This window comes from Eptesicus fuscus, chromosome 11 (genome assembly GCF_027574615.1).
Source record: "Eptesicus fuscus isolate TK198812 chromosome 11, DD_ASM_mEF_20220401, whole genome shotgun sequence".
NCBI classification, from domain to species: domain Eukaryota; kingdom Metazoa; phylum Chordata; class Mammalia; order Chiroptera; family Vespertilionidae; genus Eptesicus; species Eptesicus fuscus.
In genome coordinates this window covers 75,281,617-75,307,736 of record NC_072483.1, presented here as the reverse complement: position 1 = coordinate 75,307,736, position 26,120 = coordinate 75,281,617, and the positions used below count along the sequence as shown (strand labels likewise).

The window sequence follows — 26,120 nt, the reverse complement described above, 5'->3', positions numbered from 1 at the left end:
TTCCAAAAAGGCAGATTTAGAAACTATAAGGGTATTTCCAAACTGAAGACTAAAAAGCAAAACCTTAACTTCCTCAAGATTCTGTTAAAAAGATTGTGTTTTCATCTGTAAAGAGATCTGCTTTCATTATAAAAAGAAAGAGGGAAAAGTTTAAAAAAACACAGTAGGAGCAACATGGCTAAGCATGCATTCATATATTAGCAGAGAGAATAATAAATCAATTTTTGATTCATGTAACTTACATACAGATTGAGACAAAGAAAGAAAATAGGAAATAAAAGGGAAGGGGCAATAAGAAAGTTTGTCAGATGTCAAGAGAAGAGAGAGGGGGGGCGGAGAGAGGTTGGAAGATGTTATACTGTTGACTTTGAAGTTGGAGAAAGGAGACAAAAACCGGGGAAAGTGGGCTCTTTCTAGAAGCTGGAAAAGGCAGGGAAATAGATTATCTTGGAGCCTCCAGAGGGAATGTAGCCCTGCCAACACTGTAATTTTTAAATGCCAAGACTACATTTTAGACTTCTGACCTCTACAACTGTAAAATAAGTTGGTGTTATTTGTAAGACACTAAGTTTATGGTGATTTGTTATAGCAGTCATAGAAATACCTAATACATAAAATCATACCAGTATGAATTAAAGTTTTGAAAATTCAGAAGAAATTAGAAAGACAAATCCACCCAACTACTTAGTACTACCTTCTAAGCAGCTCCTCTTTTTGACATCAGAAAGACCAGGTCTCTCCTAATATTACACCCAAGTGAATGAACCAGCAATGAACCAGCAATATTTTCATTGTAGTACAATCCCTTGAATAAGCTAGAGAATAGCTGTCAAATTGCCTGTTAACGTTGCACGTCATCCCTCTATAACAAAATTCTGCCCCAGTGAACTGCATACAGCATGGCCTTTACAATTCTGCAATTTCATTATTAATGGTATTCCACCCAGTTACACAGATTGCAACTGTGGCTGTTTACTAGGGGTGCTGGTCTGCAACTGGGCTTAATTCTATTCCATGTCAAACATGTGCAGTGGGTTGTTTAAATGGAAGGCAGGTGGAAGGGCAACAAAAACAGTGACCCCTCTGTTCTATGCTTCTTATCAAGGTGATGGTATGCCTGAGGCAGGCAGTGCTGAAAACAGCAGAAGCTCAAGGGAAGCCATATTGTAACAAGAAGAGAAGGAAAAAGAAGTCAGGGAAGAAGACCTGGGAAGAGGTGGCACATTACATCCAATTTTACTTTTTCTGGCATTGATTAAAATTTGCAAATTATTAGAGGGAAATTTGAAAGAATTTAAGTCCACAATATGCTTTGAAGATTAACTATATATTTAGTTAATCCCAATAGAAAAAATTATCACAGGATTTTTAAATATGCCTACTCAACAAAAAAAATTATCACAGGATTTTTAAATATGTTTTTATTGATTTCAGAGAGGAAGGAAGAGGGGGAGAGAGATAGAAACATCAATGATGAGAGAGAATCACTGATCAGCTGCCTCCTCCATTCCCCCTACTGCAGATTAAGCCCGCAACCCAGGCATGTGCCCTGACCCGGAATCGAACTGGGACCTCCTGGTTCATAGGTCGAGGCTCAACCACTGAGCCATCCCAACCAGCCAGCCAGGCATTATTTCTTTTTTCGTTTTTAAGTATTTTTATTGTTGATAGTACTATCAGGCATTATTTTTTTATACTAAGAAAAAGTAAAGCCGTTTTCATATCAAGGTGGGTAAAAAGTGAGTCATCATAGTCCCCTTGGGCCAGAGGGACTGGGAAATCACAGGATTTTTAAAAAAACAAGTCTGGATAAAGATTTAAAAACAACAACAACAAAAATCAAGTACAGACAGTATACATTTTGCATGGTTCTATAGATAATTAATATTTAACTAGTCACAATGGGTTTATGCAAATGAAGAATTGGTTTAGGTGTGCATACCTTTAATTAGATATGTCTCCTTTTTCCCCAATTGACCCTCCCCCGACACAACCATTCCCATCCCGGGCAAGCCTCCACTGCCCCCGTGTCTGTGTCCATTGGTTATGCTAATATGCATGCATACAAGTCCTTTGGTTGCTCTCTAACCCCCCCCCCCCACCTCCCCTTCCATTTGTCTCTGGATCTATTTTTGTTCATCAAATTATGTTGATCATTATATCCCACATATGAGTGAGATCATGTGATATTTATCTATCTCCGACTGGCTTATTTCGCTTAGCATTAAAAAAAATAGAACGCTTCACAAATTTGCGTGTCATCCTTGCACAGGGGCCGTGCTAATCTTCTCTGTATCGTTCCAATTTTAGTATATGTGCTGCCAAAGCGAGCACTTACCATCATTTCTTAACCAAGAAACATACACTCATTAAGATGAAGAGGCCTGTTACAGCAACATTAGCACTGATTTATTAAGAATCTACTGTATTCCACATGCTATGCTAGGCATATAACATACATTTACATCATTCATCCTTTTTTGATATTCATAATATACTTTTTCATGCACATCAACTTTTCACAAAATCTATAAATGGCCTAGAACTAGCAAGGCAAAATTAATTAAAATTAAATGCTACTGTAGCTTTCTTGTAAAAAAATGATTTGTTATCTTTTTTCTGTCCATCTCAATTATGTGTGCAAGAAAGTAACCACTCACAACAATGGTGGAATGAAACCATCAGACATTTTTTTAAAATATATTTTTATTTATTTCAGAGAGAAAGGGAGAGAGAGAGAAGCATCAATGATGAGAGAGAATTATTGATTGGCTGACTCCTGCCCGCCCCCACCAGGGACTGAGCACGCAACCTGGGCATGTACCCTGACCAGGAATTGAACCATAACCTTCTGGTTCATAGGTCGATACTCAGCCACTGAGCCATGCCAGCTGGGCCCTTCACACATTTTAAAGAACTGCTAATTCTAAGTTGAACTTCTATTCTGAAGGTGTCTCTGGAACTTTCAAGTTCCAAAATTATGTTTCTCTATATTTTTAATGCTAGGATGCAGAGAAAAGAGAAACATTTCTCTATCCCTTACAGAACTTCCATATATCAAGTGTGAATCATGCAAAGTTAAGGCTAATAAGTGGTTGCCCACATTCATAGCCAGAGCCCAGATTTAAGGATACAAATGGAGAAAGATCACAACTGTGCAAACCACGGCTCTACTTGAAGGGGAAAATTTTGTTCAGAGTCTTGGGATGGAGTGTTTAGGCTGGATAAAGTTTTTGGAATCATAATTTCCAAAGGTCTCACACCTAGGACAACATTCATGTCGATCTCCAGGAGAAAAGCTATTGAAGAATTTGCAATTTCATGGGCAATTGGAGTCAGAAGACTCCAGCATAATCTAAGAGAGGTGGAGTAGGTGAGAAGCAAAATTCCATCATCTTATGGCTTAGTTTCTTAGGGGCTCCAGGTAGTGGCAGTGAGGTTGTCTACGGAGGCCCCTATCGGTGGGGAGAGGTTCTCCACATAAACTGGATACAGTTGACATTAGTGACACAGACAAGCAATGGCATTGAAAGAATCCAATGCTACTTCAGGGAGTGGAATCAAACAAGACTAAAAAAAAAACAGTTTTAGGAACAGACCTTCAGTCACCTAAGGTTTTACCTAAATCAAATTTACTTTTCATTAAGAATGAAACCAGCTTTACAAAAAGACCCAGTTCTAAAGTTTTTTTAAAAAATATATATTTTGTATGCCGAAACCGGTTTGGCTCAGTGGGTAGAGCGTCGGCCTGCAGACTGAAAGGTCCCAGGTTCGATTCCGGTCAAGGGGCATGTACATTGGTTGCGGGCACATCCCCGGTGGGGGTTGTGCAGGAGGCAGCTGGTCGATGTTTCTCTCTCATCGATGTTTCTAGCTCTCTATCCCTCTCTCTTCCTCTCTGTAAAAAAATCAATAAAATATATTTTTTAAAAAATAGATATTTTGTAAACAACTGTGATATCAAGCAATGTATCTATGTTTACTTAATAGAGGGAATATGTTTGATATTCCTTTCCCTTTCTGCACAGAATCCCTTATTCAGAACAATCTTAGTGCAATATATTATGAAGAGTAGAGCAGTGGTTCTCAAAGTGTGGTCCCTGGACCGCAGCATCAGCATCACCTGGGAACTTATTAGACAAGAAAATTTGAGATCCCACTCCAGATATGTTTAACTCTGGGGGGTGGGGTATAGCAATCTTTAATAAGCCCTCCAGGCAATTCTGTTGCATGCTAAAGTTTGAGAACAACTGAGTTTACTGCAAACTTTTTCATAAGAGCCAGAAAGTAAATATTTTAAGTTTGGGGTCACAAACAATCAACTGTCTCCATCACAATTAGTTAACTCTGGCATTGTATCATGAAAACAGTCATAGATCACATGTACATCAAGGGGCCTGGTCGTATTCCAATAAAAATTTATTTACAAAGAAGTGAGTACATTGGATTTGGTTCACTTGCTGTAGTTTGTTGATTCTTGGAAGGATGACCTTCCTTACACTCATCTTTCTCCCTCTTCTGCCTTGTTCACTTCTTGGTTTCACTTAGTTTCTTCTTCTCTCATCTCATCTCATCTCATCTCATCTCATCTCATCTACTTAATATCCCTTTTCATCTATTTCTCTATCTTTTTTCTTTCCTTTCCCCTTACCACCTACTTTATTTACTGTTTCTCATTCATTTTCTCTCCTGCTACTCCTCTCTCACACTTACTCCTCTATCTCTTAGTATTGACAGTCAAAAATACACATTCTTCCAACATCTTACTTTTCACCAGCACAGAAGCATTTTTACCCACTTCCATAATAAATTCAGGAGCACATTGCTCATTGGCACTATCTACAGAAGTGCTAGTCTCTATTTATTATATTATCAAAGAAACAAATGTCGCAGTCTTTTCAGTAATGAATCTACTTCCATTTCACATCATTAGGCTCAGGAAGCATATTTTGTAGGCTGCTAGGGTGATATTTGTGGACATTATAGTAATGGTAGAATTGGAAGACTTCATGTGTTTCTTTGTTTTTTTTTTAAAGCAAGTCAGAACACAGCCTAGGTTTTGCTTTTTGTATTTCTAGGTGAAAAGTAATTTGGTCTTTATCCCATTAAAGACATAAATGATAAATCTTAAAAGGAAATACCTGGCCTTTCAAAACATCAAGGGATTCATTTGGGGATTGTATATTTTTAACTTTTTGGATATAGAGTCATGTTGGCAGAATAAGTAGCAGGCCTTCTGATTAGGCAAATGATAAGACTCCTTGTGAAACACCATACACAAAAATGAACACCATAAAAAGGGCACAAAATGAGACAAGCATGTCCATAAACATTGTCTACAAATAATTAAATAACCAGATATAAATAAAGAAAATATGGAGAAGTTCTGCCCCATAAGGATGTCTTCTACACAGCAGCTCTTCCATAATAGACACAGCTGGTCCTCACAGTCAATTGGCCTAGAGGTCAATTCCCCCCAGTGATACCAACAGCAATCAAGGCTCAACTACAATAAGACTGTGCACACAGCCCACAAAGGGATACACCAAGAGTGTCCACCTCAGGTGATTGGGGAGGCTGGGCCATTAGGCCCTATAGGACACCTACTACACAAGGTCACTCTATCAACTCAAGGAGACTTAGCAGCTACCCAATACATAGAAATAATCATAGGGAAGCAGCTAAAATGCAGAGACAAGGAAACATGTCACAAATGAAAGAAATGGAAGAAAGCAAACTACTGGATATAGAGTTCAAAACCACAGTTATAAGGTTACTTAATCTTTTAGAAACCTCCAAGGAATGTAGTGAGACCTTCAAGGATCTTAGTGAGAATGCCAAAAAAAAAAAAAAAAAAAAAATGGAAAAGGACCAGTCAGAAATTAAGCATACACTAACTGAAATAATGAATAATATACAGAGATTCAACAGCAGACTAGAGGATCCCAAGAATCAAGTCAAAGATTTGAAATATGAGGAAGCAAAAACACCCAACCGGAAGAGCAAAAAGAAAAAACGAATCCAAAAATATGAAGATAGTGTAAGGAGCCTCTGGGACAACTTCAAGTGTACCAACATCCGAATTATAGGGGTGCCAGAAGAAGAGAGAGAGCAAAATATTGAAAACCTATTTGAAGAAATAATGACAGAAAACTTCCCCTACCTGGTGAAAGAAATAGATTTACAAGTTCAGGAAATGCAGAGGACCCCAAACAAGAGGAATCCAAAGAGGACCACACCAAGACACATCATAATTAAAATGCCATGGGCAAGAGACAAAGAGAGAATCTTAAAAGCAGCAAGAGAAAAACAGTTAGTTACCTGCAAGGGAGTACCCATATGACTGTCAGCTGATTTCTCAACAGAAACTATGCAGGCCAGAAAGGAGTGTTAAGAAATATTCAAAGTGATGAAAAGCAAGAACCTACAACCAAGATTACTCTACCCAGCAAAGCTATCATTTAGAATTGAAGGCCAGATAAAGAGCTTCACAGACAAGAAAAAGCTAAAGGAGTTCATCACAACCAAACCAGTATTATATGAAATGCTGAAGGGTATTCTTTAAGAAGAGGAAAAAGAAGAAAAAGGTAAAGATAAAAAAATTATGAACAACAAAGTGACAACAAATACATATCTATCAACAAGTGAATCTAAAAATCAAATGAATAAAAAAATCGGATGAACAGAATAAACTGGTGAATGTAATAGAATCAGGGGCATGGAAATGGAGCAGACTGACGATTCTCAGGGGGAAGGGAGTGTGGGGGGTGCAGGAAGAGACTGGACAAAGATCTTATATGCATGTACTAGTATGCAGTACCTATGGACATGGACAGTGGGGTGGCAAGGGCCTGGGGTGGAGTGGAAACCAGGTGGAGGGGAGCTATGGGGGGAAAAAAGAGGGACATCTGTAATAATCTGAACAATAAAGATTAAAAAAAAAAAAAGATACTGTCCCGACATCCTCTGAGTTGAACCAGCAGCCATAATAAGAAAATCTTAAGTTACATTAACAAAAAGAGGAAGTAAAATAAAGATGAGTAAATAGGGGATAAAAATGAATTTAAAAAAAGAAAATATGGAAAAAGAAATTAATCTCAGAAGTATATTTGTAATATTTTATTAAAGTAAGTCATTTTATCCTCCTTGTAGTTTTTAGCATATTTTGTTCTTTATTACACTTTAAAGAGATAATTAAAATTATAAATGACATAACTAGCCTTTCAAGTTATTTCACAGCATTCTATCAGGAACCCATAGGACTGTCCCTGTCCTTCCCATGCACTTTCCACTTGCAGGATTGGGTTGTTCTCTGAGGGGAGGTGTCCTGTTCCCTGCCCATCACCAGGTAAGATCAAATACACTTCTGACTCCAATTCCTATAAATAGGGATTTTATTTTTTTTCTAATCTTTGTGGCCCAGAGAGACCTTAGGTTAGAGTTAAATACTAATATGACTCTGAATCTATAGATTGACACTAGCTCAATAAAATTCCACTTTTTGAGAGACTGAATAAAAAAATCAGCTATTTGGGGAAAAAATAAAAAAAAAGCCTTCCATGGTTCTTAGCAAAATGCTTGACTCATTGCAAGTAATTATTAACTGTATTAATAAATGAATCCATGAATGAATAAACCCCTGAGGGTGACAGGAATACTGCATGATTTGAGACTTTAACATAATCTACATCTTTATCTTTATTATTTGTAAGACAATGTTTCAAATTTTGTCCTAATATTATAGTACGATCAAAAGATAACAATGGATATAGTAAGTTCAGTGGATAGTAATGCATTATATTCCTGTGCCTTATAGAAATGGATAGATTGATATTGACTCACATAACTAGTAGCATTTATTGTTATAGGCTCTTTGTCTTGGTTTCCTCAAATATCTAGCCATTCCACATTGACAGCTGTAATTTCAACAACTAAATTTATTATCCACAAAGTGAATCCATTCATTATCTATTCAATAAGTATGAACAGATACTGTGTGTCTGTAACTGAGTGAATTGCTAAGTAAGGTTCATCGTTTTATTTAAATTTTTTTCATGTAAAGACTGAAAATATAACGTGTGTGTGTGTGTGTGTGTGTGTGTGTGTGTGTGTGTGTGTGTGTGTGTGAAAGAGAGAACAGGGCAGAGAGAGAGTGGTTTCAAAGCTCATCACATTTCATTTTTAAAAATGCAGGGAGAAGTCATTTGTGTTCCTCATTTGTCAGAAATATTATGTATAAAAATAACATATATTTGAAAATAGTGAAGCATTGGTTTAAAAAACTTCATGTTTTTAGAGGAATTAAGCAATCATCATTTCACATGAGCCCAAAGGCAAGGCAAGTATTATATCCATTTTGCAGGTAACCTCAGTGGGGACAAGCAATTTGTTCAAGCTCACATGAAGAATAAAATGCCAGAGATAGAACTAGAACTACATGATACATGACACTAATGAAAACAACATTTTGTTTAGCTAAGTTTCAGCATATTTTGGAGAGAAGAGTCTGAGAATTTGAGAAACAGGTGCCACTTCTGGTTTTGCTGTTGAGTCACTGAATCACCAGAGGTAAATTAACCTCTCTATGTCTCTGTTTCCACATCTACCAAATTGAGGATAATGGGCCTTGCCGCCTCACAGGGCACAAGGAAAGATTAATTAGATAAAGCTTGTGTAAGGTACTCTGATCATGGAAGAGGAAAGGCCCCAGAGAATCATGAGTTACCATTGCTCATCAGACTGCTGTCGCAACATTTATCTTATTTTCCACGCAGTGGGGCTTTGCTGCTCTACCTGGTCTCCCATCTCTGTGACTTGAGCCAATGAATGGTTAGGAGTATTGCATGATGTGTTTCTCTCCCTAGTAATTCATAATATGTACCTGTATCAACTGGTGTAGTGCTTCAATTACTGCTTGCTTAGTGGGTGTGGTGTCATGACACATTCTTCCTAATTCTCCCCAGGCAAGTCTTGCTTCATAGTGCAGGTGCTTTTCCAAGTTCAAATCCATTGGCAAAAAGGTAGACTGTTTCTGGTAGCAAGGGCTGAAGCAAGATGCCTAATCCTGAAAGCATTATGTCAGCAGATCCTATACTCTAGAAGTTGACATCTGTATATGTTTAATGAATAGACCCACGGAGAACAAACCTTGGGTCATTTGAGATGGTTTCCTACCTGCTAGGATCTTTTCTACATCCCCCATATCCCTCAGAGTTTCTTTCAAGTACCAAAGGCAACAGGCTTTGAAAGGTGCAAAAAGTGTCCCTGTGGAGATAATTTAGGGACTTTGGCTATGACATTGCAGGTGCAAAGGAAGTAGAGAAAGATTCCTGCCTTCTTTATGTCTTTGGCATATTACTATTATTACTTTTTAAGATAAGAAGATAAGGTCGTTTGGACTTGGGACCTTGCTATTCCTTTGGATGTTATCTCTTTGATCTTAAAGTGCCCACATGAACTGATGGTCAGCCCAAAGGGCCCCATTACCCACCTTATTGAGTTTCCAGAATAGAATGTGCCCCCTCCTTTCTGCAGCCAAATGCTCTACCACTGAGCTATACTCCCTTCCCCCTCCTTTCTGAATGCTAAGGAGACCCTGTTGGGGGATGGATTCCAAAGTCCATGGCCTGCTCTATTTAAATTATAAACAAATTGCTTTGATTCAAGCTTTGGAGACATAACAGTAGCACATACATGCCAGATAATAAACTCCCACATGGACTGAATCAGGAGAAGTTGAAAAATGAGAATCTCATTAATACAATTCAAAATATCCCCACTTGGCAAGGAAAGTTGAGTCCTATGGCTTATCTTGGTGAGTAGGGTCTGTTTGTATTGTTAGACGGGGGCCTAACAGTAACTAACATTTTGTTTGTCTGAAATTTTGTCTTTTAGTAACAAAGATTCACAGTTGCATAAAAACCTCCCTGCCATGGACATTTGCAAACATAAACTTGGCAACTCTTATTTCCTCCTAAATCTAAACTCAAGCTAAAAGAAACCTTAGATCCTTATTTCATTGTAGAGCATTCTTCCTATAAAACTTAGTCTCCTAATTCTCCTTACATGTGGCTAACCAGGAAAGTGCCCTATGACCTCTGAGGCAGGGCTGATATGAAGCTGGGTACACATTGGTAAGACTGGGCTGGTTGGGCTGCTGCCAGTAGGTTGAGAGCCTAGGTGCTGAGCCCCATTAGTTGCAGCCCCTCCCCTGAGACATTGCCCCCTTCCACAGATCCATCAACATCAGTTAACATCTCGCAAAGGGAGGATGTGGTGCTTCCTCAGTGCCTCCACATCTGTTCTGATTTGTGAGGGATGTGTTGCTCTGTCAACCCCATTGCATGTCACCCAGCCATCTAGGTAGTTCAATCACAATGCTTGGACTAAGGAAAGGAAATGAAGGGTTAATTCCTCTCCCATCATGATGGTTTCCAATAGGATGTTGGAGATGGGGGAGTGGGAAGCAGGGGAGCATCAGGATTTGCATAAACCAGACTCTGGGGCCAAATGAGTTCAGGAAACTAAACTCTATCTCCTTTCTGGGGAAGTCAGAATATATTTGCATATTAAAGACTCCAAGACATTTTTCAGTAAAATCTTGAATAACTTTGGTTAATTCACATTTCCACATATGTGAGCCCAGAATATGCAGAATATGGTTTCCTTTCTCTCTCTCTCTCTTTTTTCCCCTCTTTCTTCCTGTATTTTAATGTAGCACTGGATTATATCCTGGGAACCAATATTCCACGGGGTACACTTTGGAAGCAGTGGCTTAACCCATGATCTCACATATCCCCAACAGAAAAGGGGCCTGGGAGGAAACATTTTGCTCAAGGAAATATCTTGGCTTTGAGTCTTAACATACTAACACTACTTATAAACTGCCACCTCACTAACTGGCTTAGCTCTAGGAATTCAGCAAGCACCTTAGCACTCCTGTTGTGCACCACCGTGTGAGTCCTTCAGCAAAAGTTGTCTAAGACATTGCTTGGAGATGGGAATTTCATTCCAGAAGCATTTGGAGAGGCTTATAAAAGTGCCATAATGGGAATAATTAGGTAATGAGGAGATCAGAATGAGAGCAAACAAGGGTCAGAAAACATAAAGCCAGCACAGCAGTAGGTGCCAAGGGTCTGTGTATTATTCGATGTTGGTGCAAATTTGAATCTGAATTAAAATGATCACTTACTCAGTTCACAGTGTCCATACAATACAATAAAAATAAATAAATGTAGTAGGAGGGGTACAGCTTTTGCTAGACAGAGAGAAGTCATACCTCTTAGGCATCAAGAACTGTATTTCAGTAGTCCTAGTGCATTTGCCCTCACTGAGGAGCTTGCTGAATTGCTAACTCAACAGATGGTCTATTCACTTGGGAAGAACAAGGTCTGGTTCAGGATCCTATCACTCCTCAACAGCTTGTGTAATACTTAGGAGTCCGGTATTCACATTCCATCTTTTTACCAATGATATATGTGAAGGCCTGCCAGGGGGAAATGTATGTCACAACCTTTTCTTTCAGGCAGCGCTGCCGGCAGGTGGCAACCTCATCATCGTGTCACACTTGACTTTCTCCTAAACCAAAAATTCTCTTACCAAGACCTCTGCCAATCAAAAAGAGACAATCTAGGTTGTAACTCAAAACATATTACCAGCTTCCTCCCTCAATGTACAACCAGTTTTCATCAAAGCTACTATCTCATTAGAAAAAAAGAGAAGAAAAGGCAGGGGAAAATTCCCCAGTGGCATTTTCCTAAGTTGTACCATCAAAATAACTAATACAGCAATTAGTATTTTTTATTTTTTAAGAAAATAGTTCAGGGTTAATATCTAAATTTGATAAAGAACTTATAAACTCAACACCAAAAATCCCAAACAATCCAATTAGAAAATGGGCAAAGGACTTGATTAGTCACTTCTCCAAAGAGGACATACAGATGGCCAATAGACATATGTAAAGATGCTCAACGTCACTAATCATTAGAGAGATGCAAATTAAAACCACAATATCACCTCACACCTGTTAAAATGGCTATCATCAATAAATCAACAAATAACAAGTGCTGGCAAGCATGTGGAGAAAAAGGAACCCTGGTGCACTATTGGTGGGAATGCAGACCAGTGCAGCCACTGTGGAAAATGGTATGGAGTTTCCTCAAAAAAATTAAAAATGGAACTGCCATTTGACCCAGTGATCCCACTTCTAGGAATATATTTTAAGAATTCCAAAACAAAAATTCAAAAGAATATATGCAGCCCCATGTTCATAGCAGCATTATTTACAATAGTAAGATCTGGAAACAGCCTAAGTGCCCATCATTAAATAAGTGGGTAAAAAAAACAACAACTGTAGTGCATTTATACAATGGAATACTACTCGGCCATAAGAAGGAAATATTACCATTTGCAACAGCATGTATGGACCTGTAGAGTATTATGCTAAGTGAAATAAGCCAGTCAGAGAGAGACAAATACTATATGATTTGATTTATATGTGAAGTCTAATGAATAAAATAAACTAACAAACAAAACAGAAAAAAAGGAAGAAAATGAAATACTTCAGAAAAATATATGAAATTTCATTTTATACCTAACCGATTGGCAAACATTTTAGAAGTCTAACAACATCAAGTGTAGGGGAGGATATGCCACAGTGGGCACTCACTTCTTATAGTGGGGAAAGGGAACTTAGTAACACCACTGTGTACAGCATTTGGCCACATTCAATGTTTAAAATGTGCATAGCTCCAGGTAAATACACTAGAGACACATGCACATGTGCCAAACAGACATAAAAGAATATTTATCATGATACTATTGGGAAAAAAAGTTGAAAAAAAGCACTAAGCACTAAGATACTAAAAAAAAACAACAACAATGGATAGAAAGTGATACATCTATGAATAGTGTATGTGGTAAAAATGAATACAATGAAGCTGCATAGGTCAATGGAGACAAATATAGAAAATGTAATGCTGGCCCTAGCCAATTTGGCTCAGTGGATAGGGCATAAACCTGAGAACTGAAGGGCTGCAAGTTCAATTCCAGTCAAGGGCACATACCTCAGTTGCAGGCTTGATCCCTAGCCCCAGTCAGGGTGTGTATGGGAGGCAACCAATCAATGAATGTGTCTCTCACATTGTTGTTTATCTCTCTGTATCTATTTCCCTCCCTTCCAATCTATCTAAAAAAATCAATGGAAAAAATATCCTCAGGTGAGGATTAACAACAAAAAAATGTAATGCTGAGCAAAACATTATGTTCAGCTTAAAAAGTATGATGCAAAAAGATGCTAGAATGGGTTACCATTTATACTAGTACTAGAAGCCTGGTGCACAAATTCGTGCACAGGTGGGATCCCTTAGCCTGGCCAGCGATTGGGGTTGATGGAGGCGCAGAGAGGTGGGGAGAGTGGGGAGGTTGGCTGTGGGAGCACACTAACCACCAGGGGGAAGCTCCTGCGTTGAGTGTCTGCCCCCTGGTGGACAGTGCACATCATAGTGACTGGTCATTCGGTTGTTTGGTCGCTTAGGCTTTTTTATATATATATAGATGATGTTTAAAAACCAGTGGACAAATGGTACAAACTTTCAGTTAGAAGATCAATAAGTCCTGAGGATTTAATGTATAGCATAGAGTTTAGTTAGCAATACTGTATTGCATATTTGAAAGTTGCTGAGTAGACTTTAAAAATTCTCATCACAAGAAAAAAAATTGTAATCATGTGAGTTGATGGATATAATTAAATGTATTGTGGTGATCATTTTACAATGTACACATATATCAATCATTATAACACCTTAAATTAATATAATGTTATGTGCCAATTATCCTAATAAACCCAGGATCCATAACGACCAACCGAAGGTTCGACCGAATACCGGAAGTCAGTCCTACAGTCAGTGCTGGACCCAGCACTGACTGCCGAGGGGGCTGCAGATCAGGCCCAGAGAGAGGCCTGAATAGAGAGCCAGGTTCTGATCCACAGCCTCCACAGGGGCTGCTGATCAGCCCTGCCTCTCTGATCAGGCCTGGAGATAGGCCCGAAGATGCTGACTGGCATAGTAACCGACCAATCAGAACCAAATCTGTGTGAACTGTGAGGAGCCAATGTCTGCCTAGGAGGCAGAGCTTTTGATGCTGACTGGCATAGAAACCGACCAATCAGAACCAAATCTGGGAGAACTGTGAGGAGTCCATGGCTGCCTAGGAGGCAGAGCTTTTGACACTGACTGGCATAGAAACCAACCAATCAGAACCAAATTGGCCAGCAGGGGAGGGCAGTTGGAGGTTAGATCAGGCCAGCAGGGGAAGGTAGTTAGGGGTGATCAGGCAGGCAGAGGCAGTTAGGGGCAATCAGGCCTGCAGGGGAGGGCAGTTAGGGGCAATCAGGTAGGCAGGCAGAGAGGTTAGGGGCTATCAGGCAGATGGCAGAGGGGTTAGGGGCAATCAGGCAGGTGGGCAGAGGCAGTTAGGGGGATCAGGCAGACAGGCAGGTGAGCAGTTAGGAGCCAGAGGTCCCAGATTGTGAGAGGGATGTCCCCAGTTGGAGAGGGTGCAGGCTGGGCTGAGGGAACACCCCCTTTGTGTACAAATTTCGTGCACCAGGCCACTAGTCCATAATAATAAAATCAAAATATGCTAATTAGACCAGACAGCCAAATGACCTTCCAGACGTCATTCCAGACATCCTTCCTGATGAAGTTGCAGAGGCGGGGGCGAGGCAGAGGCGGTTAGGGGTGATCGGGCAGGCAGGTGAGTGGTTAGGGGCAATCAGGCAGGCAGGCAAGGGTAGCAGCGATCAGGCAGGCAGGCAGGTGAGTGGTTAGGAGCCAGCAGTCATACATCCCCCGAGGGGTCCCAGATTGCGAGAGGATGCAGGCTGGGCTGAGGGATCCCTCTCCATGCATGAATTTTGTGCACTGGGCCTCTAGTATCTCAATAAAACTGGAAAAAACACTTACAACTGAACTAGGAGACATAGAAAATAAAGGTTCAGGGCAGCACTGTTTATAGTAAGAGAAGAAGAAAATAAACTAATTGACATACTACATAGCAAGGAAATTTTCAAAGACATTCTTCTGCAAAGAATCATCAAATTGTCCCTGATTCCTGTCAGCACCAATTTCAGAACAAAACCCTGCTTTTTAGGACCCCCCTCAATCGTCCCCCAAAAATCTAAATCCTGAATCAGGTGTTTCTAATACCCTCTTACTGAGATACCACAGTTCCTCATGGTGTGCACTCTCCCCAGCTGCAAGGAGTAAAAACTCAACTGGTTCAACAACAACGAAATTAAAGAAAATCCAGAAATCACAGAACTTTTTAAAACCCTGCAAGATAATAGTATATAAGTATCAAATATATAAATACATAGTACAAATATATAATATAAGCATGGGAATGCTACACACTGAATTTATGATATTGTTTTTCTTCAAGAAAGAAGAAAGAAATAGAAATTGATCTGGGAGGTTTACACAAGGGCCTCTTTAAAAACACACACACACACACACACACACACACACACACACAAAGATTTCTGAAAGAAATACAGCAGAAAAATGTTCAGGTTTGATAAAGTTAGGTAGTAGATACACGAGTGTTTGTGTCATTTGTATGCTTGCCAATGTGTTTGAAATACTCCACACTTTTCTTTTTAATGATAATATACTGGAATTTCATTCGACCTTAACTAGGAGGTTCAGTTACTGAAGTACCAGAGAAAACTCATTATAATGGAATCTTACCTATCAGCCAGTTCAAAAACAGCTTTATAACCATGCTCTCTGGGTTGATAAATTCCATCCACTGTTTGCAAATGCGGTGAGTAACTCCTTGACCTAGGATGTTGGCCCGGGACCTCCCGGCTCTGTTTATTATGACACTAGCTGGGAATATCTCTTCCTGAGAGGCAGGGCTCATCAGAACTCATTAAATGCAGGACTCCAAATTGTTCATTGTATATTACCTTCATCTTTCTCTCTACTGAGCATCCTCTTTTGCTGTGTTTACCCCATTACCAAGCTTAATTGAGTCCTTCAAGGGTTTCTCGCAATCTTACAAACTTCTTGTTGGTGTTGGCAAATATGTGCCATCTATTTGCATTGCTTCTGAATTATTAATAAATGTTTTTAGATGGTTTCTAGGTCTCTAAAAGTCATCTCACTGTTCAAACTGATTGCCGTGCTCTCTATTTACATATTTGCTTATTCAACTGATTTTTGGGATTGTCCTGGGATCTGACCTTTTGTCTACTACACCTCAACTTACCTAAAGGACCTCTGACTCTGAGCCTTGTGGGAAGATCTTAACAAACTTCCAGCTACTAGCTTTCCCAACTGCAAATATTCAGTTAATACTTTCAAGGAAATTCAGCAGGTTAGGAAGACATAGCTTAATTTATCAAAACTGTACCAAGTGAGCTGCCTGGGTAGTCTTTTTTTTTTTTTTTTTTCCTGCTTAAAGAAATGTGAATTCTGCTTATACCTAATGTGAATTCCCAGGATCTCTCTCCTCATATTGAAAAAACAGGTTAGCCATTAGCCAGCTGGCAGCACTTTGAAGATATTCTCATAATTAAAGGTAAATGATACAGCTTTATTGGTACGTCATACTGCAGTCCCTTCAGATTTTTAAAGATGATAACCAAGGAAAGCAATGCCATTTCATTCCCTCAGACTCCTCCGGCTTTCATTAGCAAATTTGGGGGGGGGGGGGCAATTCTCCACCACTGGGCAGACAAGAGTAATGCAAGATCAGTGAGTATCATATTTAGCTTCTGCCATCCTCCTTGACCACTTGAGAGAGTATTGATCTAGCAGACTCCTCTGACTGACTTTGCCACATGGCTGCTTTCATGGAAATGTTACTCTTTTAAATTGTAGGCAATGTTGCCTTCAAATCCCTTCCTAATTTAAAAAATCTTAGTTCTTATGTGGCCCTGCTGCTGTTTACCTTCTGTTGTCCCTTCTTGGGTAGATATTGTTTCAGTATGTGTGTCTACATCAGGGAATGTGGCACCATTATTCATTCAAACAATCCACCGATGGCCACTGACCACCTTTTAGGTACCTAACATGGAAATGCTCTTGTTGGACAAGAGAACTACCCCGGCCTCTATGCTTAGGAAGACTGAGAGAAAGGAAAACACACAGGGCTCATCATGTTAGCAAAACAAACCCTGGCCACCCTATCTTTATATGGGGCCATTGATATCTGAGAATTATATGTAATTGACACATTAACCTCCAGGCAATTAACCTTCTTTTCCCATTTTGAAACTGCCCTTTCAGGATTAGACATTTCTGAGGGAAATGTGAAATTAAATCCCTCCTGTAAGTCCAGTCATTACACTGGAATGTGACTCAGTGCATGAACTAGGTGAGTAGCATCGTGTATTTTGTTTCTTCCTTCTTGTCCCTTTTTATGCATGTCTAGTGGACTTTATAGCAGCCCCTTTTTGTGTCTGATGCAAGCAGGTGCTTTTATTCTCTCAGCCTAATGATGTGAAGAAAAACAGAAGGATGTGAAGACTCTTCAAATGCTTTGTCTTCAGAGATAATAGATACTAAAATTGCACGCCTCACGCCATTCTCTCTTCCCACTTCAATATCTGGAAAAGGTGAAAGAAGCATAAAGCTCTGCTGTAACACAAAAGAAAATCCTTCTGTAGACAGAGGTGGGTTTCTATTTTTTTTTAAAGGTGGCCAACTACAGAAGATTTAGAATTTGAAATCACAGCACTTTGTTTCTGGCTCTGACACAGTAAGTATAAACGAGGAGGGCCTTACTAAATATTCAATATCAAATCCTCAGTCCAGCCTGAGAGAATATCAACAAATAATGGAAATGAAACAGAAGATATCTGAAAGCTCAAACTGAGCTCCAGTTTTCAAATATCAAAATTGATGCAATTTCACTGACTCCTTACTATGCTTATAGGAACAGTTAAGTCATGGTAAATCCCCTTAATTTCTTCCAATTCCATTTTAGCTTTTCCTGGTCATTTTCCCTCTTGTTTTATATCATTCATGTCAACAAAATGAATTGCCAGCTTTTGCTTATTGCTACTAAACATGCCCAGGTTTCCCCATAAGCACCAGGCTTTTGTGAATGATTCCCTTGGGTAACATTGCACAGCTCTTAATTTTGTGTTACTTAATAATATAGAAAAAAATTAACAGAAACTTTAAGTTCCAGGCAAGAGACTTTCAACATTTAAAAAGGCTGACAAATCAGGTACAGTATAGAAAATTGGGAAGAAATTAAAGTTAGATATACCAATAAGATTAATGCCAGAATATTGGTTGGAACTGGATGCTCCATAGATAAATTGATAAGTGAATAAATAAATAAATGGATGACCACAATTTGTTGTATTCTTAATATGTATTTCTTCATGTGACATATGTTTCTCAATTCTTATAACTCTTGTAGGTGAAGGTTTTCTTTCTTTGTCCATATAGTAATTTGGAGAATCCTGCCTGGATTTAAAAGGCCTGTTTTGCATCTGTAATCCCACATCATTTATTTTTGCTTGTTTACGGAATGCGGTCTATAATTAATACCTTTAGTGTAATTTAAAGAAATGTCTTTAACAAATAAAGTGGATAGCTCCCCTTAAGATGTAATTACAAGGATTTATCACAGATCTAAGATACACATTCCTAATTAAGATCCAGAGTGCTTTAAAAATGTATATTTATAAATCTAAGCAAAAACTGCCTTAGGCTACTTACAAGAGAAAAAAAATTACTTATTTATATTTTATAGATTAGAAAAGAACGACACTGCAGGATGCACCAGAGGCAGCCCAGTCCATGGCCATAAATAACGTCTATTTTTTCCTGTGTCCAGAGGGCTACTCCACTGGGAAGTCAAGATGGGGTTGTAAGTGCCATCGTCCACCCAATGGTCCATTTTTCCTGCTTGCTGCAGTAACTGGGTTTCATACAGACAGCACTGGCAATACCAGGTAGCCCTTCAAAGCAGTTCAAGTCAAGCCTCTATATCCTTCCCGCTGTAGAATCACACTATTTTTCATCTTTTCTGGATCAGTGCTCAGATATTTGCTAATCAAGAATTGAGAACTGAGAATTCGTGGGAAAGTGCTTACTTTTACTATTTATTTTTGCTCTCTAGAGTAAGCCTAGTTTTGTGATGCCAATACCTGCCCAGGAAAAGAAAGAGACCAATTACTCTATCTGAACTTTATGTTGTGCATATTTGTATTCACAAGCTCCAGTTAAAATTTATCATGACTCCCTTATCTACCTACCTTCATTTCTTGACAAAACAAACAAACAGAAATGAGGAAGAGGATTTAGATTTAGTTTTCCCTCTAAATACTAGTAAAGGTGACCAAATTATTATACTCCTACTTGAATTACTTTTTGACATAGAGATACTCTAACAACATTACTTTATAACCCATCACAGAGCTAATATTTAAAATTATACATTTAAGTATGGGGGTGTATTATATATTTTATTACATATTATGTAATGTTTTTATATACGTGTGTGTGTGTGTGTGTGTGTGTGTGTGTGTGTGTGTGTGTGTGTGTGTTAGAGGGGCCCAAAAGAATGCAAGAGAAGACACTGAGACAAGGAACAGAAGGGGTATTCAGGAAGAAGAGATTCAGATGGAGTTTTGTTCCTCTACCAAATAAGTAGAAGATCTTGAAGTCTCTAACACAAAATTCAAAAGGGACTGGACAATTTTTTTGTTACTGGACTAGTGGAATTGTCTTTCTTAAGAGTGTTACACAGTTGTGTAGACCTCAGGTGAAAGTGAGAGTCCCTCTTCTTGAGTCCTTATGCAGTTACATATTATATAGGCACTACACTGAAATTGTTCAGTTTTTTCCTGGCATTTTAATGCCCTCTTTTCTGAGCAGCCTTTTTACATTCAGGATAAGATCCAAGCTTTAGCATCTACCAGCCACCACCCTCTACTAACTTCCAACAACAGAATGTCTCTCACACCCACTCAAATGAAACATTTTTAAATATTTTGCAATAAGACTTTTATAATTGTGCCACAGAGCTCAGGAAAACAGGCCAGCACAGTCAGTATTCCTTGTTCAAGCACTTGACTTCTTTCTCCTCACTGGTCCCAGTCTGATGGACTTAAGGCTGAGATGAGGGGAAAGAAGGATCAATAACCTATAAAGAATCAATGAAGAGGCTGGTACATAAAAGTTTGTGACCCACTCTTCCATACTCAAGCCCCTTGCTAGCTGCCAGTCCTCCCATAGTTTTTGAAATATATATAACCTGTTATATGTCCTTGAAGAATTGACTTGAAGGGGTCTCTTTTTCAATTACTATAAGGATAACATATGTGGCCAACTGTAACTATAACATGTTTTAATGCTCTTAGGTTCAAAAGTACTTTCACAAATAACATCACATTTGAGCTGTATCCACATAACCATGAAAGATAAGCATCATTTCCCCTTTTATGGATTAGGTAATAGAAGCTCAGTGACATTTGTAAATAAAGTTGGAACTTTAAACAAGAAGTTGTGATTTCAAATCCTATATTCTTTCAAATACTACATTATTCTGTTTATACTGTGAGATCTGAAAGCTGATGGGAGTATGGAAGTCCCCTTCTGCCTCTGATTAAATCCTCTTCCCTAACTTGGCAATATGATAGACATTTCCACATAGTAATGGTTCTCTAGAGATGTGTGCATGTAAATTAGATTAATAGATTATGTTTCCTGAGATGTGTAAAACATTGGATACCTGACAGATTCACTGGTGTTACTGCCTATCAGTCATAAATTGTAGAGTTACCTAGCAGGGAACAGGAGTCCGTGGAAATGGATGGTGAATGTGAAAGTTTGATAGAGAAAGGAAGCTGGGAAATGTTCTGAGCATGAGCTGTCCCTGAGTAGTACATCAGAGGGAGAGATCTAGACATCAGTGTTCAGTACAAAGGCTTAGAGAGGGTCAGGATGCAGCATGGGAACCAGAGAGAAAGGTGAGGAGGATCCCATGGCCTAAAAGTACTAATTGCTTTTGGACATTAGAAGAAATTATATGTCAACATCTCTTTATACTGAACAACCAGCAAAACATTTGCAAAAACAGAAAAAAACAAAAGATCAATCCCACTCACTTGTCTTCTGGATTAGTGTAATACTGCTTTTCATTGTGTCTCTAGTGTGTGCTAACTAGAAGTCACTTTACCATTGTGGTGCTCTCTTGGGGACAATGAGATTGAAACTCATAGTTCAGATGGGTATACTGAGGCAGAGCAGCTCACATGACATGTCAGGAGGCTTATCTTGGGTATTCAATCTAATGAGAAAGGTATGTGGTATGCCATGCTGAGTAGCTTTGCTTTAACTGCTACATGTATTTTGCCCTTAAACTACTAGTTCAAAATGGAAACATTTTTGGTATGGTTTTATCTCTATGATTTTCATGTTTATCATTATGGAGTTTCTTTTTCTACCTTTTACCACTCTTATAAAGAATATTTTCAATGTACCCAAGATGTCCTATATAATTTACATGTGAATCATATCTTATGCTTATAGCCAGACACCAAAAAGTGCGGTGACTTTTTATTTACCAAATGGCAATCTGAGTCTCAACTGATGATTGTCTTATTACTCAAATTAAACAAAATGGTTGCACTTGTCTTCCTGTAATTCTTTAAAACCAAAGATAAAAAATTAGAGAAGCAATTACAGATGCTAAGGTCAAATACAATCTTCTACTAAGCTGAAATGGCTTAAGATTAATGCTTTTCATCTAGTAAAGCTGAATTGAAGTCCTTAAACATCCAAAGAGGAAAACTGGACAAAGTTTCTTATAGCTATTATCCCAACTGCACAAGAATCAATATGTTTATTGATCCCAGGAACCTGTTGGCAGCTACATGAAGGCCAATTTGCCTTCCTGGCAAAATTACATATGTATATCATGCCATATATAGGTCTGTCATAGCATGGTTGGAGTAGGAGCTGAAAAAAATCATTGTTGAATAGACAAATTAACAAATGAGTGGATGACACAGTGTTTGGTGCCAATATAAGAAGCTCATGCTATAACATCCAAATTTCAATGAGCTCCCTGTACATTAGATGTACTAAACTTTCACTGCAGCAACTATTAATTGAAAATAAGTGAATCAGATCAAGATTTCACAGCATTTCTGGAAATGGGTATGGTGAAGATTTGCATGATGTTAGCTCAGGCCTGGACTCAAAGCTGGCTGCAGCTTTACCCACTGGATGACATTAGCCAACTGATTTCACTTCCTCTTTTCCTCAGAGGCAAAAGGTGACAACAGCATCTATCTCCAAGTGATACTGTCAAGGTCAAATGAAATGTTGTATGTAAAAGATTTATCATTGTCCTGAGCACAATAAAGATTAATTCCTCACCCATAAGTATTTTTTACAATGGGATTTACTTCAACAAGACGGGGTCTAAATTAATTTGGTTTAATAAGTAATAATTCTGTCTCATTCACTTTAGTATTATGTACTCAAGGATAAGATTCTCCTCTTTATAACTTGGAATGCCATGCATTCATTCTATAAACATTTTAGCACTTTATATTCGTAAGTAACTCTGCTGGACACTGGGGTTACTGTCTTAGGGAGGAGGAAGGGCAGAAATGTTGGGCAAATAGTCAAACTAAAGAAACTGAACATATAGGGACTTGGAGAATCAAGTAATACTATATAATTGATAGACCCCATAAATAAGTGAAAAGACCATTATATAGTTTTCATATAAAGCATAAAAGGTAATAATGGTGGTAGAAGTCTGGGCCCTTGCATTGAAGACAAGACAATAAGAGAACAATTACAACCAATGGTGAACACAGGAAGGGAGTAATGAATGGGAAATATTTTAAACTATGACAGGAGAGTATTTGTTCAGCTAAACAAGCCTTCTGACCAGAATCTGTTACTGTCAGCAGCACTATAACATACACCATTTATAGCAGGGGACTGGCAACTATCCTTGTTGACTGGCCAAAGAATCCAAGTGTTCACTGATGTTATATATGTAGTTTATACTTTAAGATATAAAGTATAATATCAGGATACTGTGGGTTAAGTGTCTTGGTTAATTTTAATCTAGCAACTATCTGTTAATTTTTGAAGTTAACTCTAATCTAAAATGCAGAGGTTGTTAAGTAACTTTTGAAGTTCCTGAGTCAGGAATATACAGTCCAGCAGTAGTTAAACCTAAATGAGGAACTCTCCGAGGCCCTGAGCCAGGATGGCACTCTGCAAGGCAATGCTTCCCCTGCCTTTACTTCAGTCAGCCCTGGAATGTGTTAGGAGCCAATGGAGTATAAAAAGTAAGTTTTCAGAGGGGAAATAAATGGTGTCCAAATTAAAGTGGCTTGGCCAGAAATACTATAAATGCACCTCCTCCTTTACATGAATGGGGTGTGAGAATCTGCAAACACAGGATCCTATACCTTCCGAGAGCCCATGTTGTCTAGGAGCTCCATTCAGCCCTGAGCTCCAGCACTGACCTGGTAATTCTGAGTCTAATGCCCACTAATGCTACATGTATTGCTGCATGTGAGTGTCTGAAAGGACAAAGAGCTGGGACTTCGTTGAGCTTCACAAACAGGTTCATGTGATCTCTTTTGTACATGCTAGCTAATAAATGTTTTTGTGGACAGCAAACTGCAAGATTTGTTTTCATTGCAGATATCCCAAATTTGGGGGGTTGAACCCACAGAACTGCCTTATCTCAGATTCTCAGATAATTATTAATATTGTCTACCAAGAAGAACCCAAATGAGCATGAATGGCCAAATAGGCTTAGGATACTTATAACAGATTGGAAAGCAGAAAGTAGCAAATATTTATTTAAATGCTTTACTGTAAATACATATTTTTAGCTTCCATTTATACCATTGATTTATTATTTGTGCTTGCCACTAGACTGTGTATCAAGAGCAAATATAGATATAAAAAATAGAATTCGTAAATGACCTTATAATCTGTGTGTGTGTGTGTATATGTGTGTGTGTGTGTGTGTGTGTGTGTGTGTGTGTGTACACATATACACATGGGTGTGTGTCGTTCAGGGAGGTAAAAGAAGAGAGACAAGCATGTGTCTGGACAATTATAATCAGCCCAATACATACTATAATGATGGGGTCATGTACTGGGTATGCTATTAAAGTATGCAATTTGGACTCCTGATACAATTTGGTGGCAAAAGGTAATGTGGACAGGTGAGAGAGAAGATAGTACCTGCCGTGAATTTTGAAGGACAAGTTAGAGCTAGCCAAGAGAATGACAGCGAAGAAAGAAAATAATATATGCAAAGGCATAAAGGTCCTTGAGAAGCCTGAAGTACAATAAGACCCTATGATAATGCAATAACTTGAATTCAGACATAAAGAAATTGGCTCACCAGGTCATTTCATTATCCTTGCAAAACAAGCTTCTGCATTTTACATGATTGGATGTCCTGGACCCCACTTATAATGGCAATATTTCCTTTAGTTTGTTCAAAGTGGCTGAGTGTGAAATACATGATTGTGAGTGATAGGGAGGAAATCAATCATGGCCAGAGATGGTGTTGAAGAGTTAAGTCAGAACATGATCATAAAAGTTCATAGGTGCCATGCAATAGAGTCTGGATTTTATTCCGAAAGGAATGTTGAATCAGAAGGATATTAAGCATGGGAATAAGATTAATAGATTTGTGTTTAGAAAAATAACTGACATTGGTATAAATGATAAACTGAAAGGAACTAGTTAGGAGTATGGAAACCTAAAATAAAGAAAAAACTACTATAGTTATAGCAGGAGACAGGATAAAGATCTTAACTAAGGCAGGGGCAGTGGAAATAGAAGAGTTTAAAAGACATTAGGAAGGAAAAATTGACAGAATTTGGTGACTGAAGAATGTGTGAGTGAAGAGAAAGGAAGGCTACCATTTTACTGCTTAGGGTGACTCGGAGAATGGAGGATCCTTTCCCCCCACATTATAAAATGGCTAGTTTGAGAGAAAGGAAGGATAAAGGGCTTAGGAAAATATCCTTTGAACACTTATAACGAAGCCACATTTTCTTTTTTTTAATATATTTTATTAATTTTTTGAAGGGAGAAGGATAGAGAGTTAGAAACCTAGATGAGAGAGAAACATTGATCAGCTGCCTCCCGCACACCCCCCACTGGGGATGTGCCCGAAACCATGGTACATGCCCTTGACCGGAATCAAACCTGGGACCCTTCAGTCTGCAGGCTGACGCTCTATCCACTGAGCCAAACTGGTTAGGGCAAACCCACATTTTCTTAATCATTTTTCTTTAGGCATTGAAATTGGGCTAGTCTAACATAATGAAAAACCATTAGATTTCACTGGCTAGACTGAGCTCAATTGGATTCATTTATCACGAGTTGACGGGGAGATGTGAAAATCAAGCTGTCGGGAGCTTAGTTTGGGGTTATTTATCAGCAGCCCCACCTAGGATTTTAACAAATGGAAGGAGGACATTTTTATTTTATTAAGAAAAAGAAAATGAGAATGGAGACACCTATTCTTTTGAAAAAGCTTGTTAATTCCTAGTTAAGCTCATGCGTTTGTCACCAGTGATGCTGAATGATGGTGGTGATGTGACACAATGGCTCCTCAAATGAGTTTTAGTAGCAAACAGGGAAATTTCAATGACCCATTAATTTAGTCATTCCATAATGCATCCATCCATCCCATAAACATTTATTGTACATCTGCTAAGAGCTATTATGCACATTGAATGATCTGGGGGAGTCTGGACAAACTTCAAAAGAAAAGGATCAAGTCTTGGTCAAAACATCCAGCGAAGGTTTTGGTACTTCAGACCTTCTCTATATGAGAATAATACTAAAGTGATTAACACTTACACAGGTTTGATTGAATTCTTTTTAGCTGTGGCTTAAGCTGGGTTTGTTTGTTTTACTTATGCTCAAATATTTTTTTTACTGACTATGTAATCTTTTCTTGTGTATTATTTTATGATATCCATGTCCCTTCTCCTAAAAAATGGGAAAAGAGAATGTCAAAATGAAAAGAGTGACTGTTACTCCTCAAAACCGATTAGAAACCCCTAGCTTCAAGAAAATCAACAC

At 38.6% G+C, this 26,120-nt stretch overlaps 1 protein-coding gene and 1 non-coding gene across 2 annotated transcripts in view; both read right to left on the bottom strand.

The window, feature by feature from the left end:
• The window catches only part of ABCA12 (ATP binding cassette subfamily A member 12), a 171,199-nt gene that overhangs the window by 113,935 nt on the left and 31,144 nt on the right, over positions 1 to 26,120 (bottom strand). The gene's annotated exons all lie outside the window — the stretch shown is intronic.
• On the bottom strand, positions 2,228 to 2,334 carry LOC114232860 (U6 spliceosomal RNA). The gene has a single exon (XR_003618979.2). It is a non-coding gene; the product is annotated as a U6 spliceosomal RNA (small nuclear RNA).